Raw genomic sequence first — 20,135 nt, forward strand, 5'->3', positions numbered from 1 at the left:
AGCATGTGGAGATTTCCCTGGCAGAATAGGCAGATGAGAACAATTTGTGCCAATGGCCTTGAAGGTGCCAGAAACAGAAGCTGTGGAGTGTTTAGAGCTTGGTCAGACACTGAAGATGCCAAGGTCATCCACTGCATCCTGGGTCATTGTCTGTCATCTTGACTCTTGTCCTGCCATTGAACTTCAATGAATCTGAAGAGAGAGTGAGGCTGAGGATTTTGTGTAACTCTGCCTCACTTAAATACAATTCATGAGCAGGTCAAGACATCATTCATTCACGATGTCACTGCTCCTCTTCAAAAACAAAGGACAGACAGATCCAACCATTCTGGAGAGCAATTTGAAACTATGCCTAAAGGGCTATAAAACTGTATATACCCTTTGATCCAGCAATACCACTTCCAGGTCTGTATCCTAAAGAGATCATAAAAACGGGAAAAAGACCCACATTTATATTTATAGCAGCCTTTCTGTGGTGGCCAAGAGTTGGAAATTGAGGGGTTGCCCATCAATCGGGAAATGGCTGAACAAGCTGTGGTATATAAACGTAATGGAATATTATTGTGCTATAAGAAATGATGAGCAGGCAGACTTCAGAAAAACCTCTGAAGACTTTTATGGACTGATGCTAAGTGAAGTGAGCAGAACTAGGAGAATTTTATATGCAGTAGCAGTCATAGTGTGTGATGACTGACTTTGATAGACTTAGCTCGTCTCAGCAATGCGAGGATCTAAGACGTCTCTAATGGATGGAAAAAGCTATCCACATCCAGGAAAAGAACAATGGAGTCTGAATGCAGGTGGAAGCATGGTATCTGCTCTCCTTTTCTTTTGTCGTTTTGTTCCGATCCTTCTTTCTCATGGTTCCTCCCATTGGTTCTAATTCTTCTTTACATCATGACTAATGTAAAAATGTACTTAATATGAACATATAAGTAGAGCCTATATCAGATTGCACGCTGTCTTGGGGAGGGAGAAGGACAGGGAGGGGGAGAAAATTTGAAACTCAAAATCTTATGAAAGTGAATGTTGAAAACTAAAAATTGTTCAATTAAAAAACAAAGGACAAACAAAGACAATGTAACTGGCCCTTCATTTCCTATTCTATAAAAAGGCATTGGGCTGGACTCACTCTAAGTTTCCTTCCATTTCCTATGCTTCTACAAAGCATTTCCCAGGTCTCAGTTTCCTCTTCTTGTAAAATCACAAGCCTATGATCCAAAGATAGACTCAGGCCCAGGGGTCAGAGACTCACCCACACCCAAATGCATTCATGGCGCTCAGAGCAGAGGGACACAAGATCCCTTCTCACCCTAAAATCAGCACCAGATTAGCCCTACCTCCTCGCATCTCAGCTCTGGAGTTTCCCTGCTCTCTGTAGTTAATGTGCAAATGTCCTGCAGAGGGTCTGCTCACTGCAGCCAGATCAAAACATTTATCCTCAACTGTGTCTCGGAAGAAAAAAAAAAACTTATTAGCTGGCGCTCTGCAGATATTCAAGAAGAGAGGTGGGACGCAAAGTCTGCTGCTCCTAGATAAATATAGAATGTCCCTTAGAGAGCCCCAGCTCCAGGAAGATATTGTTATGAATCTCGACTAGAGCCCTTGTAGTCAGCTGGAGATTATGTTTGACATTGCCTCTTCTGACCTTTTCAATATTGTCCAAGCACTGTTGAGCTGGTGTTTCAAGAAGAATTCAAATCGAATTTACTCAGGCAGAAAGGATTTGGCGGTGGGTAGACCTATCAGTCTCTTCACATTTCTCCTTGTCATTCTCATGTAAATTGTAATTCTTTATTAGCATGACTGTTCTTCCTTCCCTAAGCTGTGCAAGATGGGTCCATTTAAATGGCAGGGTGGCCATGCAATGGCTGACTCCCTTTCCAACATCTCCCAGCCAGCCAGGCAAAGGGAAATTCCAAAGGGAATGGAGCGGATGAGAGCCAGGCACTTTGTACCTTGAAAACGTGAAGAGTGTTTGGGGGGAGACAGGTGGAGGGGATATTTAGTTTTTCTCTTTTAAACTGCACATTGACACAAAGCTCTTAAAGTGATCTTCAGTAACAGAGTGAGGAAAGAACCAGAGAAGTGCCCTGAAGTTTAGACAGCCTTTAGAAGACAAAGTTAAACCTTGAGAAATATCCCAGATTTTCCGGGATTTTATAATATCGTAGAGGTAGAGCTGGAAAGGATGTCAGAGGCCATCTAGTCCAACCCACCCATTTTACAGATAGAAACACTGAGACCTGGACAGTTTAGTTACTAAAGATGATAGGATCAAGTTGGAAGGAATCTCAAAGGCTACTTTGTCCAAGCCCTTCATTTTACAAATAGGGAAACTGAGACCTATAGAGTGAGTGACTTAGGAGTACAGGTTAATACACATCCAAAGCCCTTTGTAACCTGGCCCCTTCCTACCTTTTCAATCTTCTTACCCTTGACTCTCTTCCATGTACTCTTCAACCCAGGGACACTAACCTCCTTTCTGTTCCTCATAACACAACATCTCTTGACCCTGAGAATTTCCACCGACTGTTGCCCGTTTCCTCTTCATTTCCTCCTCCAAAGCTTCCGTGGCTTCCCTCAAGACTCAGCTAAAATCCCACCTTCTGCAAGAAGCCATTCCCATCCTCCTTACTTTAGCACCTTCCCCCTGAGACCCCTCAATTTACCCTGCATATTTTTTGTATTTGTATTTAGTTGGTTTTTTGCCTGATGTCTCCCCTCTCTCTATGCAAGTGCCTTGAGAGGAATTTATTTTTTGCCTCTATTTGTGTCTCCAAAGTTGGCACAGAGTAGGCACTTAATAAATGCTAGGTGACTGACCAATGACCCCAGAGTTCAGCAAGTCCAACCCCTTTGTTTTACAAATTAAGAAACCAAGGACTAAGGAGGACAAATGATTTGTCCAAGGTCACACAGTCTTGAAGTGTAAGTGGGGACTGGTCAGTGAGGGCTGAGTCCTTAGCATATGCAAGGATATGTCCTTCCTGATGGCTTATACAGAGCATGTGCTGTATTTTCTGCCTGCTGTTAACCCATCATATGGAAAGCTGGCAAACCATGAGTGACTGAAGGGTCAGAAATTGTGGTGACAAGGTGTTTTTTAATTAGCTGCAGCCCAGTAGTGTAACGAACTTTCAGCATGGAAGAAGATAGTCCAGCTGAGCAAGTGAATGACTCCTCAATCAATCAATCAATAACCTTTTATTATGCACCTACTATGTGTCTGGTTCTTTGTTAGGCACAGAACATTTAAGTATAAAGAAAGAAACAATCTTAGTAGGGACTTTGGGAAATGAAAAAAGATCTCCCAGATCCAGAAAGTATCTTTCTCAGCCCGAAGAAAGGAGGGCGTTTTGTACCACTTCAAGTTTGAACTCTCTCTACAGGGAATAAGGTTGTTCAAAGTAGAGAGGCACCCACATCCCAGATTCTAAAGGATGTTTTTATACATCTGTCTTATATATGCCATTCAGTAGGTATCCTTCTGAAAAAGCTAATCAATATCAACTAGCTAATTGATGTTGGTGAGATATCAACTGGTTAATTAATATTGAGGAGCACACTAGATGGTAGTTCATGAGTAATAGTATTAGAAACTCTAGTGGCCAGGGGTGGAGAATTTGCTAGCTCCTCCGGGTTATCTCTCGAACCCCAAATGAAAAGTCAACTCCCCTAGGAGCACCCAATCTGCCGATGCGTAGTGAGTGAGCCTAAAGCAGAAGCTATAAGGGATTATAGACTTAAAATTATGATCTCCAAGGCAATTTACCAAATCCGTTATTTTACAGATGACGAAACTGAGGCCCAGAAAGATGAAGTTACTTTCTCAAATAGCAAGTGGCAGAGGTAGAATGATTTAAAGCTAGAACTCATTTCAACTAAATATTTAAGTACCTACTATCGATCTAAAAGAATTCATTAACTGCCTACTATGTACCAGACAGCATTACATAGCAGATAGAAGAGTAGCTTCAGAGGCAGAACAAACCTGGATTCAAGTCCTATCTCTGACACATCTTAACACTGTGACCCTAGGTGAGTCACTTAACCCGTTAATGCCCAGAACACTCTCCAAGTCCATAAACTGAAGAGGGATACCCATCTCTTTTTGATAATTTCAGGAAATGTGCAAAGCATGTGGTAGGTGCTGGAGATACTGGTGATACTTTTTTTTTTTAAACAGTCCCTGCCCTTAAAGAACTTATGTTCCCTGGAAGGATGTAACATGTACACAAGTAGATACAATGTATAAAGTAATTTGAAGGTTGAGTTCTATTAACTGGAGAAATTCAGGAAAGATCTTATGTGGCTCCTGAACTGTGCTTTGTAGGAAGAGAGGAATTCTACCAGGTAAGGGAGAAGAAGGAACACCCTTATACAAAGGAACACAACAGGAAGTGGAATGTCATATATATTCAGCCAGCATAGCCATTTTACAAGAAAAGAGCCTTTGGCTAGAAGGGTCTTGTGGCCCAACAGTATCATTTTACAGATGCGGAAACTGAGGCTGGGAGAAATTAAATGACTTCCCTAAAAGCACACTTGGTAAGTAGAAAAAGTGAAATTTCAGGCTAAATCAAAGGCTCTTCTCCTCCCATGCTGTGTGATGAAAGGATTGACCCTTCCGTTCCCCACTTCCTACCCACTCAGCATTAAACCATATTTATCCAGCTTCCCTCAGCTAGCAAGTTTCCGTGGTGATGGAAAGTTTCCTATTAGCTCCCTCCTTCCCTTGACTTAGATGGGCCAAAAACCCTAAAGAGCAAAGAGAGAAAGTGTTTTCTAATTCAAGATCCAGTCCAACTACCCAGATTCAGATTTGGAAATTAAATCCAAGAATTACCTTTTTTTTAATTTGGTGTGTTGAAGGCAGAGAAGGAGTGCTCTCAAAAATGTTTATTCAAGTAAAGTACAACTGCCTGTGTATTTAAAAGGAAAAGACTTTCTAAATAAGGCAGAGAAGATTTCCGGGACATCAAAAAGCTCTTAGAAAATAACATTTTGTTGAGTTAAGTGGAAATTAATCAAAAACACATGGATTAAATTTCTCTCAAAATATACATAGATCTGAAAAAGCAAGAGGGAGAAAAAGCTGGAAAAATGTGTTTGGGGTTTGGCTGAATCCAAACTGTTTGGAAGAGAAGAGGAAAGTAACCAAGGAGCACATTTTCCCTACTTGCTTCATGCTGCACCCTAATAGTTTCAATTTCTTGGATGTTGGACATGGTTCTTTGAAAACATCTATCCCACTTTCCTCATTTTACAAATAAGAATTCAGCATGGTTCAGAGTTAGAGGACCTGGGTTCCAATCCTGCCCCTAACACTTACAATCTATACAATGAAGATATTCTACCTTCACTGGGCCTCGGTTTCCTAATCTATAAAATGGACTCGATGGCTCTGATGTCTCTCCTAACTGACTCTGTGATTGAAACACTGAGGCCCAGAGAGGGAAATAAGAAGCCTCTCTAGCCTTCAAATGATCCATAAGCAGCAAATGAAATTTCCCTAGTGAGTGAGGCGCTGTTCACTGCCTGATTTCTTAGCAAAGAAATTAGCCTCCCCGGTGCTTCATCCCACCCCAATTTTTGATTCCCCTTTGGCTCCAGGCTGGATTTACCCTCTCTACCTTATCCCACTCCCCAAAGGGAGAAGTAAAGGAGATATCCAATAAACAACATATACCAGGGTTGCTCAGTCCTTCTGCAGAAGGTAGAGCTTGAGCCGAGACTTGAAGGAAGCCCAGGATTCTAAGAGGCAGAGTGAGGACAGAGAGCATTGCAGGCAAGGGGAACAGTCAGGGCAAAGATACAGAGGTGGGAGGTAGACTGTCCTGCTCAAGAAAGAGCAAATAGTCCTGTATGACTAAACCACAGAGTCTGTGGATGTGACTAATGTGTAAGCATACTGGAAAGCTTGAATGAGGCCTGGTTGTGATGAACCTTGAAGGCTTAACAGAGGATTTTATATTTGATCTGAGAGTAATAAAGAGGCATTGGAGGAGGGGGACAAGGTCAGAAGCATGCTTTGAGAAAGTCACTTTGGTTTTCTGTCTTGTAGCGAACCACTGAAGAACCTTGAATTAAAAAAATGGACATAGCGCTGAACAGAAACAAGAAATGATGGGTTCCGCTCCAGTCCCAACAGTATCATCTTTCTTCAGCCAGTGACAGCCATTTGGAGTCACACCTTCCATTACCGATCTCTCTTTTTAGTCGCAGAAGTGACTCACACATCACGAGAGCACTTCCAGCCCCTGTGGACAGCCAGCCCTGCCCACAACTGGAGCTGGGCCCCCAAGAAGCCACTTCTCCCATTCCAAAGAGGCTTTGCCTAGGAAGGTACAAGACCAAGTATTTAAGTCTTTCTATGCCTGTTCTTCAACCTGGTTTTAGGTAATTTGCAGGGCTTTGCTTGTGAGCAAGAGTGTGTTGTCCAAGTCTGCCAAAGAGGTATTTAAAGATTCACTTGTGAGTAAAAGATTATTAGACAGGTGGGCTTGGACTCCTTCTCCTGAGTCACCAGATCGCTGCAGTCACCCATAATCACATCCCTTTTCTGTGTTGTAGATGTCTGTTTCCTATCTTTCGTGCCCCTAGAAGTGTAGTTGGGGTTTTTTTTGTTTGTTTTAGGGGGGGGTTGGAGGGGAGGGACCTGCTTGACCATTTAGGGCAGAAGGGATCAGGTTATGAGATGGTCAAGCTGCTATGGTTTGACTGCTTCTGACAAGTGATCACCTACCCAAGACATCGCGTCCTGAGACCCCACTTGTGTCTGGCAGCAGAGGTAATCCCTAGAACAGGGGCAAAACTCTCAATTGGCTTAAACGTGCCTTCAATTCAATTCAACAAGTATTTATTTGGGCAAGACACTAGGTCAGTGCTAGGGACCCAAAGACAAAACCAAAATATACTCAACCCTTGCATTCTAAGGCAGGGATGGGGAGCCTGCAGCCTTGAGGCCACATGTGGCCTTCTAGATCTTTAAGTACGACCTTTTGACTGAATCCAATTAAGGCCAAACTTAAGGATCTAGAAAGCCACGTGTAACCTCCAGGCCGCAGGTTCTCCACCCCTGTTTAAATCTAATGGACTCCATTCTACCTTATAGAACACTCCCTTGGGGTACCTCTATTTCACCCTGATTTCTGATGAGTGGAGAAGTCTTGAAATCAGACTTTAATTCTTAGCCTGTGGCTTTGAGGGAGATAGTACTGTCTCCTTTCACTTTCACTGACTTACCTGGACTTTCTCAGGCTATTATCATGTGTTCTGGGCAATGAACCTGGTCCCAGCTCATGCTTGGTTCGAATCCTAACTTTGCTATTAGAATAGAAGCTCCCTGAAGGCAGTTCATACATCACTCAGCATATTGAAGGTGCTTAAAATATATGTTAAGTGATTAATTTATCTTAATTAATTGATTTTCTACCTTGTACCTTACTACTTCTGTAGGCTATATTGAATGACTTAAATGTATCAGCTATATGGAAAGACCAGTATTGAAACCAGCCATCACCTTACATAGCTCTGACTGGGTAAGGGGAGGTTTTTAAGCTAACGAGAGACAGAAGTGATCATAAAAGAATAAATATATGATTTTGATTGCATAAAATTAAAAGTCCTTTAAGCAAACAAAACTATTGCTATAATAAGAAGAGAAGTTGTTTATTGGGGAAAAATCTTTACAATAAATATAAGAGATAAAGGTGTAATCTCTATTGGAACTTGATATAAATACATAATAAAGACAGGAACTGGCAGGATTCAGTCAACGTGTATTTATTTTCTCTCCTCTCTACCGAAAAAGAAGAAAACCAAAGCATATGCATCTATGTATGTATGTATGTATAGTCAAGTAAAACAGATTCCCACACTGGTCAAATTGATTTAAAAAAAGTATGTGTGATTCTGCACCTTGAATCCATCACTGATCTCTCAGAATTGGGCAGCATGTTTCAACTTTGCTGCTCTGGAATCCTAGTTGTTCATTTTGTTGATACCAAGTTCTTCAGGATTTCAAAGCTGTTTGTCTTTAGACTGCTGTTGCTATAGTAAAATTGCTCTCCTGGTTCTTCTCCCTTCACTTTACATCAGTTCATATAAGTCTTTCCAAGCTTCTCTTAAATGATCCCTTCCATTATTTCTTAAGGCATTATAAGTATTCTATTACATTCATATACCATGATGTTTTTTTTCCAGCTGGAGAGTTTCAAAGAGGCATTGCAACCTGTCAAAGGCTGTGTGAGATAGTGTTCCAAATCATTAAGAGAAACACAAATTGAAACTCTGAGGTTCCACCTCATACCCATCAGATTGCCAAAAAATGACAAAAGATGAAAATGGCAAATGTTGGAAGAGGTTGGAAAGACAGATACACTGAGGCATTATGGGTTGGACTAGATTTCCATCACCACCAAGACCTCTCACAACTGTAGCTGAAGCCCTTCAAGGTGAAGCCATTGGCCCAAGATGCCTCAGCTAGTTTATAGCACATCTAGGATAACGACCCAACTCTACTGACCATGGACCCAGTCCAGTGGTGCTTTCCCCTTACACTAACCTGCCTTCCAAGCTTGAGTCATCTTTATTTCCTAGGGCCTAAGCCATGGACAGCCCCCAAAGGGTATTTCAATGAGCGGGGGAAGTCTAGGACCAGATGTCCTTCAGCAAGGACATAGCCTCAGTCAGGAAACAGTCTTGGGCTGCTTTCCACCATTTTGATTTACGATCTTCTCATTGATGCAGATTGGTGAAATTTGAAGCACGCGCCTTCTTAACCAGAAATAAATTTGGATCCAGGGATTGTTAGACTGATTAGGCAATGATGTATCTAGTTGTGTCTGAATGCCTTAAGCATTTCCTCATTATCCTGCAGTGGGCTCAGATTTTTTTCATTACAGAAGCATATTTCTTACTGGTCTGATTCATAAGTAGAGTAAGAAAAAGAGTCAGCAAGGTTTAAAAAAAATCTTAACTCGCCACTGGTGGGTGAATAGAATTCATGATCAGGAACAGAAACCTTGCCATATGATCACAGTGAAGGTCTTTGCAAACTGCTTCCTGCAATCTTCCAAAATATAGAGTAGCCTGAAAAAAGAGAGAAAAGAATGCTCTTCCCTCCCTTCTTTGTACAAGTGAGGGACTTGTGGGTGGGCATGGGACTCGCCAGATATGTTGGTTAATTTTGCTGAACTACATTTTTTAAAAATTTATTCTGGATCATAAGGAATACTTCTGGGGAAGAAAAGGGGAGGAGTATATTGCAAAATCCAAGTGTTGTAAAAGAAGATATCAACCAAAAAAAAGTTTTAAAAAATTTTAAGATGAACATAATTTGTTGTTGAAAATAATTTAGCTTTTTTAGATAAAAGAAAAATATGGCATTACAAGACAAAATGATGCTTTTTTATCCATTAACAATCCTTCCCTTCAAGGAATTTATATCCTACTAAAGAGATAAAACATGTACAAAAGCAAATTAATACAAAGATTCAACAAAGTATGAAAAAGTGTTTAGAGAGACAGAACACTGATAACTGTAGAGAGGAAGGCCTTGTGTAGGTTGGTGGCCCCTGACTGTGCTTTAAAGGAAGCTAAGAGGTGAGGGTGATGGGGGGCACTCTAGGCATCAAAAGCCATAGAGACAAGAGAGCGACTTGTTGGACCCATTTGATGAGAATGAAGAATGAGGAAGAAATCATCTGAAATAAGATTCAGAAGTAGACATGCTATGGATTTTTAATTCTACACTGAGGTGTTTTCACCCTGGAAGGTACGGGGAACCAGTGAAGGGGTTTTTTTTGTTGTTGGTGGTGGTGTTGTTGTTTTGTTTTGTTTTTAAAGTAGGAGTGAGGGAAAGGGTTGCTAGTGATACGGTCAGATCTGAAAATAAAGGATGGATGTGTCAGTGAGATAATCAATAACATCCCTCAAGGCGCAGGGCAAGGGTCATACAGAACAATTTACAGGCAAGCAAGTTGTGCCTAACATACAATGACCCCTCTATAGCCCAAGTCCATTTGCAAGTTGGTGGTTTGGAACTCAGAAAGCATTTTTTCAATGTAATAAATAGAGGTTAGGTTCTCAGGCTGTCCACAAACCCTATTTACTCTGTCATGTGGCTGACTTTTAGATACTTGCCATGAAAGGGCTAAAAAAACAATTCTGTTGCAATATTGTCCTTTGAACAAAAAAGGAAAATAAAAACAAATAAATCAGAAATGCGGTTTTGTGTTTGGGGACTTGGTCTCATTTCCACATTATTACGGGATCCGAGTTCCAAATAACCAACTAAGGAATGAGTAAGATGGCAGAGTAGGCAGAGTATTCCACTGGAGTCAGAGATCCTAGGCTGTAATCTACACTCTGACTCGGCTTCTGATGCATCACTCTCCCCTCCCATCTGTCTGCGTATATTAGATATTTGAAGTCCAGTTGGCATTTCAAACTCAATGTGTTCAAAACAGGATTCATTAACCTCCCTATTTCTGTCAAAGACTTGCCCATCCTTCTAGTCACCCAGGTTCATAGCTTCGGTGTGTTATCCCCGATTCCTCACAGCCCCTCACCCAATTAGTTATCAGATGTTGTCTCCACCTCAACATCTCTCACACCTGACTGTCTTCTCTCACCTCATGTGGCTACTATATTGGTTCAGGTTCTCATCGTCTTTTGTCTGGACTATGGTAAGAGCCTTCTAAATTATCTCCCCGCCTCAAGTTTCTGCCCGTTCCAATCTATCTTCCACACAGCTGTCAAAGTGATTTTCCTGACCTGACCATGTTACTACCCTCCTCAGTAAACGCTAATGTCTCCTTATTGCCTCTAGGATCAAAATAAATTATTCTGTTCAGTTTTGGTAGCCCTTCATAACCTGGCCCTAACCTACCCTGCCAACTTTATTAGGTATTATTACCCTTCCCACCCTCTGTGGTCTTTGCCCAACTGGCCTCTCTGTTCTTCACATAAAAGGCTCTATCACCCACCTTTGGATCCTTGTACTCACTGGGTCCCACCCCTGGAAAGCCCTCACTCTCCAACTTTACTTCATAGAATTCCTTGTTTCCTTTCAAATCGGATTTAAACGACATCTTATACACAAATTTTTTTCTGATAGAGTGCTGGGCACAAAAAAAAAAGCACTTTAATGAAGATAGTATGCTAGAGTTGGAGTCAGGAAGATCTGAGTTCAAATCCTGCCTCAGACACTTATTAGTTGCGTGACTTTGGGCAAATCATTTCACACCACTGTATCTCAGTTTTTTCATATGTAAAATGAAAGAGACTAGACTTTATGACCTCAAATCCATTCCAGTTCTAAATCTATCATCCTATATTTTGATCAGTCTTCTTGAATTTTCCAATCCAATCAAACTGGTTGACTAGCTATTTCTTGATATATATCATGCCATTTCTAGCCTCCAAACCTTTCCATTAGTTGGGAACATGCACAACTTGTGCTTCCTCAAAGTAGAGCTTGAGTGATCCCTCCTACATGAAGCCATCCCTTCCCCCAAATTATTAGCACCCTCTTTCTTCCTTGTTTTTTTTTCCCTTAATATTTGCTTTGTATTTAATTACTTATGACGTATTACATCCCCCTAGAAAAATACAAGCCCTAGGAAGGCAGAAGCTATCTCCCTTTTTTTCATTGAATAAATGTTCATTGACTTGAACCAACTCAAGCCATCCAACAACTTAGGACCTAATCTGGACCTCTTTCCACCATGGACTGCCTCCCCATAATGGGTATAATGACTAGAAAAGGAAGCTCATTGTTGATACTGAATCCTTTCCATGGAGAAGATTCCCTTTCTGTGCTCTAGAAATCTTCTGGTATCTCCCATATAATTAGAATGCAGCCAGGAGGACTTTGGTTTGGCAAGAACAAAAGGATAATAGGACAGTGAGGAGATAGACCTGGCATGGAACATATATATCTATTGAGGAGCAGAAAAAACTACATTTAGGAAGCTCATTTGGGGCAGGATTGTAGAAGGTAGGCTTTGAAGGCCAGGACATGGCACTACCATAACCGCCTGGCTTTGGTCCATAGTTACCATCAACAGGTGATAGGTCTGAGGTAACGTTGGGGTGGTGCTTGATGTTAGCATACCAATTGTCATGTCCTAAGTCTTGAATCTTGTGCTAAATATCAGTCCCTGTAGGGGAAAAAAAAACATAGTGATCGAAGCAAGAGGATTTGAGTTTGAATACGGTCTCTGTCACTCTCCACGTGCCCTTAAGCACCTGCTGTGTGCCAGGTCTTGTGCTAGGTGATGGAAATAACAATGAAAATAAGTGAAATAATCCCTACTCATGAGGAGTTTAGTCACTTCATTTTTTAGGCCTCAGTCTCATTTTCTGTGAGATGGAACGAATGGCCTGGATCTATGGTGTCAAACTCCAGCAGAAACAGGGGACGCTAAACTGTATGTAAGAATACCTACGGGCCATGTGTTGACCTTAGGAAACCACATGTTAACATTATCTGTGTTTTATTGTACTTTTATCTATTTTATTAAATATTTCCCAATTACATTTTAGTCTGGTTCAGGCTGCACTCAGGAGTGCAGTGTGCTACATGTTTGACAGCTCTAGCCTAGAACAGTTCTAAGATGTCTTTAAATCCATGATGTTTTGGTCCCCTCGGTTTAATGTTTGATCTTGGTACTTAGATTCCCTTTCTTAGAATTCTATCACGGGGAAAAATTTTGCCTGTTTCTAGAATACCTCGACAGTAGTTTCTGGCTCATGGCCTTCATACTCTCCCTTAATTAAGCCTAGCTCCCTCTCTGCCCCTTCAGAATAGAATTCCCCATCTACTTCTTCCATATAGAAGAGCCCCCGCTCATCTTCATCATCACCACACAGGCTAGCTGACTCCCTGCCCCTGACACTCACATTGTCAGAGCCCCTAGGTGGTCAGAATATCCCCTTTGGTCTCTTTTAGTTATCTTCCCACACTGTGAAAGGGACTCAGCCTCCAGCAACAGAGAATATCCATTCGTTAAGAGGACACTAATTTGTGATAATTCATCCACAGCTAAACTGACACATTCTATCTGTAAACTTTGCTAAGAAAATGAACATGAGGAAGAAGATTGCAGGGTGTTGTTTTTAACCTACTCAAAAGGCCAAGTTCTTTAAACACTTCAGAAGCACCATTCACATGTCATCAATCCACCATCTTATCTTAAAATTAATCTTTTCTATTTATTGGGAAAGAGAACTGGAACTGGTGTCCTAGGATCTGGGTTCAAATTCTGACTTTGACACTTACTACCTGCATCCACTTGGGCAAACCAATCCTTTTGGTCTCAGTTTCTATATCTGTAAAATGGGGTAGAGGAGAGGAGGAAAACCAAATTATCTGTAAGGTCTTTTCCAGTTCTAAATCTGTGATTTGCTGATCCTTTTGAAAGGGGCCCAGTAGGATATATACACTTGGCAACATTTAAGAGTAGAAAGGTATCATTCTACCTGTGAAAAAGCAATATCTGCATTTTGGACCGGACTCTAGGTTTCATTTGTATAGAGACCTCTCGGTGAGGATACTCCCTCTATGAATCTAAATCATCAATTGTTCTGCAACTTCTAATCTCAGAGAGCCATCTGGTATACCAAGAGATCAAATGACTTGCCCAGGGTCCTACGGCTAGTATGGTTCAGAGGCAGGACCTGAACCCATATCCAGCCTTGACCTTCAAGGTTATCTAGCCACCTACCACTCTACAGTGTCCCTTAGCGTCCAAATTACTTTACTAAAAATTCGTTATTTAGATGGTTCACTAACACAGACCAGCTCTTGCTTACCCCAACTCCGAACTAATGAGGTTTGACAAATCAATTGTGGAGTAGAAAAGGAACAGGAATTAGAATCAGAGGAGACACGGGTTCAAATCCCATCTCTGCTATTTCTATTTAGGTGACTTTGGACAATTCATTTTATTTCTCTGGGCTTCAGTTTCCTTAACAGCAAAGTACGAGACTGATAGATAAGGGACCAAGACCTGGATTCAAATCCTACTCTGCCACTTACCTATATGATGTTGACTGAGTAATTTCATCTTCCTGGGCTTCTGTTTCCTTTGTAGGATTTGGGATTAGATGGTCATTAAGATGCCAACAAATTCTCTGGCCCTCTAACAGTGTGGCTATTACCCATCCCATATTTACTAAGTTCCAATAAAGGACAGCTTCCTGTCTCAGGTGGCTGCCTCTCTTTGTTCTGAGAGGCCTCTGTTTGCTAGGAAGTACTTCCTGACACTAAGCTTGCATCAGCCTCCCTATAGTTCCTATTAGCACTCTCTCTGCCCTTGGCAGCAATACAAAATGGCAGGCGGACTCCTCTTCCACAACAACTTGGGGCCTCCCCGCTAGAATTAGATCAACTATTGAATTTCTCCAGCTCTGCTTTTATTTCTGCCTTATGGTCAGCGTTGTTTTGTCCCGCTGACTGGCACTGATTGTTTGGCATGTCTGTGTGGGCATGGTGCTCTGGCATTCTGATCTACTTTACTACTAGGGTGTCACACAGCTAACAGAGCCAAAATGAAAGGTAAAACATAGACCTGACAGGCTTCTGCCTTCCCAGAAACACAGGCTCATACAGAGATGTAGAGCTGCAAAGCCATCTAGCCCACCCATCCTTTACCGATGAGGAAACTGAGACCCAGAAGATTACAGATAGACATATTTTATCCTGGAAAGGACATCAGAGAGCAACCCTCCCATTTTAAAGATGAAGAAACTGAGCCCCAGAGGACTGCGACTTAGCTATTTTAACCTGGAAAGGCTATTAGAGACCACCTGGTCCAACCTTCTCATTCTACAGATGAAGAAACTGAGTCCCTAAGTTGAAAAGAAAGAAAACCCCTAGACTTGCATTGATAAAAAGTGTTTCCTCAATGGAGAATTCCTCATCCTAATGAAATGGGAAGGCCAGTAAGTACTCAAAGTCTCCTTCATTGGAATTTGGGTCCTTGGTAGCAGAGGTGGTCTCATTCTTTGTATTTATATCCCTAGCACTTGCAGAGAACCCGGCAAACAGTAGGTGGGTGGGATCTCCTAGGGGATGTTTCCCAGAGGTGTCTGGGAGAGCTCTGGCTTCCTTGCTCTACTCCCAGCATTCAGGGAGAGCTGGAGGGGTCTAGACCAGAAAGGTCTACTTCCTGGTAGAGTAAAGTCTCCCAGCATCCCTTTGTGATACAGAAGAAAGGGAGGCAACCTTCTGACTACCCAAGGAGACACTTCAATGGAATTGGGGGATCCACTCCCCGCAGCAGAATCCTCACATTTGTGACACCAGATGGCACGGACTTGAAAGCGCAAGTGGCATGTCCGTACTACCTCTACTCTTCCCCTCACCCTATCTCCTAAGGTCCTCTCCAGCCCTATACCAGACTAATTCATTTGTCATCCATTCCACTCCACTGTGGCCTTGGGAACTCCTATCATCCGGAGATTCAGTACGTCACAATGGAAATGGCTTTGGTTTCAGAGGACTTGCATTCAAATCCTGCCTTTCCCCCTATGACATCAGCAAGTCATTTCACTATTGTGGGGCTTGGGTTCCTCATCTCAGAACCCATCCAGATTGGGTTGTTTGCTTTTCCCCTCCCTTAATTTCCTAGCCCATCAGGGGCTACATACACTGCTCACCAAGCTTGGAGGAGATGGGAATCACCAACTCTATTCCTTCCAAGGAGATAGAGGAGCACCGGCCTGATGACCTGCCCTGCAGACCTCTGGTACTTTCATCTGAACCACTGATGGCTTAAGCATCAAAGGGCCTGTTCAGTGCTTTTCCCACTGAACCACACTTGCTCCCTTTGATCACAGATTTAAAACTAGAAGCAGCCTTGTACAGATGCAGAAACTGAAGCCCAGGAAGTTCAGGGACTTGCTCAAATTCATACAGCTAGTAAGCTGCAGAGCCAGGAGTCAAACCCAGATCTTCTGATTCAAAGCCCTTTTCCTCTTCAGCCCACTGCCTCCAGCTCAGCTCCCCCGGACACCAAATAAAAAGAATGGATCAAGATGGAGAAGAGGAAGACAAACTCTGTATAGCGATAAACTCCTTCTGAAACTTACTCTCCTGACCACCCACACTTTGAAAATACTCATTACCATCATCCTTCCATCCTCCACAGAGCTTAATTAAGCTCACCTCAATTCACACTCCACTAGGAACTTGAAGATATTACTTAAAAATTACCCGGCCTGCTTGGTCATTAGCTTCCCCAGTTGTCTCCCAACCCATATCCCTTTATAAGTAACTAACTCACCCACTCCCTTGCTACAAGACAGCTCATAACTGCCTTTTGGCCTGACTGTACTCACTATGTCTGAGGTATTGTTGTTTAACTAATTGTATCTGACTCTTCGTGACTCCATTTTGGGGTTTTCCTGGCAAAGATACTGGAGTGGTTTGCCATTTCCTCCTGCAGTTCATTTGGCAGATAAGAAACCGAGGCAAACAGGGTGAAGTGACTTGCCCTTAGTCACCTGTCTGAGGCTCGATTTGAACTCAGGTCTTCCTGACTCCAGGCCTATCCATCGCACTACCTAGCTGCCCCCAATCACGCATGGCTGGATGCCTATCAGAAATCTCCACCTGGATGTTGACTCTCAAACTCAGTAAGTCCGAACATAATATATGACCTTCCCCCATAACAACAACAACAAAAAAAAAACACTGTCCTTTTTCTCTTGAGGCCACCATCATTCATCAAGTCCTACAAGTTTACAGCCTCAAGTTCAAGCCTGACTGTTGCCTCTCGCCCTTCTCTACCTAACCCTGTAGGCAATCAGTCGCCAGGTCTAGCTGATTCTGCTTCCATGATGTCTCTCAACCCATCCCCTTCTTTCCACTCCCACAGCCACCACCTGAGCTTGTATCCTCATCATCCCTTGTCTAGGCTATAAAAAATAACCACGTAATTGGTCTCCCAGCCTCCAGTCTCTCTCTGCTTGCATCTACCCTCCACACAGCTGCTAAAATAATCTTCCCAATGTACACATTAGTTCACATCACTTCCCTACTCAACATCTTTCAGCGGCTGCCTATTGCATCAAAGATGACATCCATACTCCTCTGGTCGACATTTAACATTTAACACCTTTCACGATCTGAATCCCATACACCTTCCCAGAGATTTCCGGGCATTTTCCTTCCCTCAATCTGAATTTCAGCAAAACTGGTCAATTTTGTATTCTCCAACCTCAGCGTCCATCATCCCTCTCTGGGTCTTGGCATAGACTCCCATGCCTAGAAGTGAATCCATCCTCATGGACCAAAGTTCTTTCTGTCTCAATGCAGCATCCTGGCCCAGGTTAAGTCTTCTTCTGACATCCAAACACTTCTATGGGCATTATGGGACACTTGCTGCTAAGTGAAGCTGCTGATCACTCAGTGGAGGCCTGAAGAATATCTTTGAAGCTGGAAAACTAAGAGGAAGTCCATATGCCTCTCCTCCCTCCCTCTCCCACCCCACCCCCACCAGCTCTTGGGGTAACTTTGTCAGGTAACTTACCCATTTCCCAAACCTTGGAACTGAGGGTCCTGATGAAAGTGACACCCAGGACAAGGCTGACCCCACCAACATCACAGGCTCAAAGTCTGAGGATTTTCTGGTCTTATTAGAAAAAGTACTTCTTTAATGATTGATTGTCTCACCCTATGAAATCTAAGCTCTTTGGGGACAGAGATTTTCATCATTGTCTTTATATTGACAGCCCAGAGTGGGACAGAATAAGCACTTCAAGGGCAGCTAGTGCCTTCCCCTTTCAGCTTACCTTCCATCTGTCCTGTACAGGAGACAGCTACATGGCTCAGTGGATAGACCACTGAGTCAAGAAGTCAAGGAGTCAAGAAGATCTGGCCTCAGACACTAGCTATGTGACCTTGGGCAAGCCACTTAATCCTATCTGCCTCAGTTTCCTCATCTGTAAAATGAGCTGGAGAAGGAAAGGGCAAACCACTCCAGTATCTCTGCCCAGAAAGCCCCAAATGGGGTCATGAAAAGTTGGACATTATTGAAAAATGACCAAACAACAAAGAAAGGGTCAAACTCAAAAAAATTATAAAATTCTTTCTATGGCAACATCCCATGATCCCACCTCATGGGAACCTTAAGGTGAAATCATACCATAAACCGCAAAACCTTATATAAATATAACTTGATATAATTACTATTGCTCTGGATTTCTAAAAACCGGAGTTAAAAATTCATGAAAGTAGTCTCCCAAGCCTGACCCAAGTCCAAACAGTTTGCTAACTCTGTTGACTCAGAAGCAAGGAAATACTTCTGAATATTAAAATGATGGTCCCAATATTAAAAGTGGAGTAACTTATGTTTTCAGAAATGAAAAATGCAGCGAAGCAAAAATCAAAATGCCAGTAATATTAACTACTTCTGTGGTGAGGAACATAAAATACACGAGGCACATGAAGCCTACGTCTCCATAAATCTATGAAAGGAGTTGTCTTTGGCAAAGACCAAGCATTAAACTTTAAACAGCTCCCAAGTTCTTCTGATAAAATACGCCCCATTGTTCTGACCCTGGTGGGGTTATTGATGTCGCCTGTCACTCCAATTCCTCGAGTAGAAGGGCACTCGAAAGTCGGACTTTTTGTTGATAAATATGTTCTTCTCCTCCAAAGAAAGAGCACATGGCATACCTAGAGTACATAGAGAGCCGACTCGAATCCGGTAAGACCGGGGTTTAAATCCAGCCAGCGACAGATCCTGACTAAGTGATTCTGAGCAAGCCCTTCCCTCCTAGTGCCCAACTAGACATAAATTGCAGAGCAGGTTTGCCGTATCTGTAGAAGGAATAGGGCTGGAAGGGACCTCAGCTGTCTTCTCTCCATGCTTTGCATTTTACAGATGAGTAAACTGAGACTCAGGAAAATTAAGCAACTCATCACATATTTAAGGCAGTAAATGCCACCAGTGGGATTTGAACCTATGTTCTCTGATTCCAGTTGAGCAGCTAGGAGAATGCCCCATCTAGAGTTAGGAAGACTCATCTTCCTGAATTCAAATCCAGCCTCAGACACTTACTAGCTGTGTGACCCTGGGCAAGTCACTTCATCTCGTATGCCTCAATTTCCTCATCCTTAAAAATGAGCTGGAGAAGGAAGTGGAGGGAGCTAAGAGCCCACTTTCTGCCTTCTATAAAGGAAGCCATTGGGAGGAGTTTGGTACTCTGCTCTCCAACCAATCAGAGGAGAGAGGAGGCTATGGGAGGTGGTATCAGTTCAAGGCTTTAATTAGAAGCTTGGTGATAAGATTAGAGGCAATGAGCTTAACTCAGGAGGGAAATCTTGTTCCTTGGGGTTGAAACCAGTCTGGGCAGCAGATGCAAAGTGAAGCGGAGGTTAATACGAGTAATACATACCAATGAATGAAAAGAATGATTTTAGTAAGTGTCTATGTGCCAAGCATTGTGCTGAATTCCAGAGCTACAGATTGTGTTTGTCCTTTGTGATGACGTGATTTGCAATTGACTTTGATCTGAGGGAGAGAGGGCCTGAAAAATAACCACTAAGTGATGCTTGGGCAGAGATCTATTGTTGTCTAATCTATGAGCTACAGAGTTAACTGGGTTTAAGGGCTGGTCTTTGAGAGATCTGGTCAGTAAACCCCAAGGGAACTAGGCAGCTTTCAGCCACCAAAATTTACTTTCCTTTGGGCAGAACAAGAGGAGAGGAGAGGAGAAAAAAGGAGAGGGGAGAGGAGGGAAGAAGAGAAGAGGAGTAGAGGAGCTGAGTTCTCTCCTCCTTTCCAGGGATACAAATAGAAAAGTAGAGACAGTTCATACCTTCATTGGGGGCAGCCAGGTGGCACAGTGGATAGAATGCTGGGGCTAGTGTCAAGAAAACTCCTCTCCTTGAGTTCAAATCTGTCCTTCAACACTTCCTAGCTATAATGACCCTGGGGAAGTCACTTAACCTTGTTTGCCTGTTTCCTCACCTATAAAATGAGCTAGAGAATGAAATGGCAACCCACTCTAGTATCTTTTCCAAGAAAACCCCAAACAGGGTCACAGAGTCAAACACCACTGAAATGATTCAACTACCCTCAATGAGCTGATGAGCAGGAAACATGAAAGAGTGT

Source organism: Phascolarctos cinereus, unplaced genomic scaffold (assembly GCF_003287225.1).
Source record: "Phascolarctos cinereus isolate Bilbo 61053 unplaced genomic scaffold, phaCin_HiC Scaffold_5;HRSCAF=322, whole genome shotgun sequence".
Lineage (NCBI taxonomy): Eukaryota > Metazoa > Chordata > Mammalia > Diprotodontia > Phascolarctidae > Phascolarctos > Phascolarctos cinereus.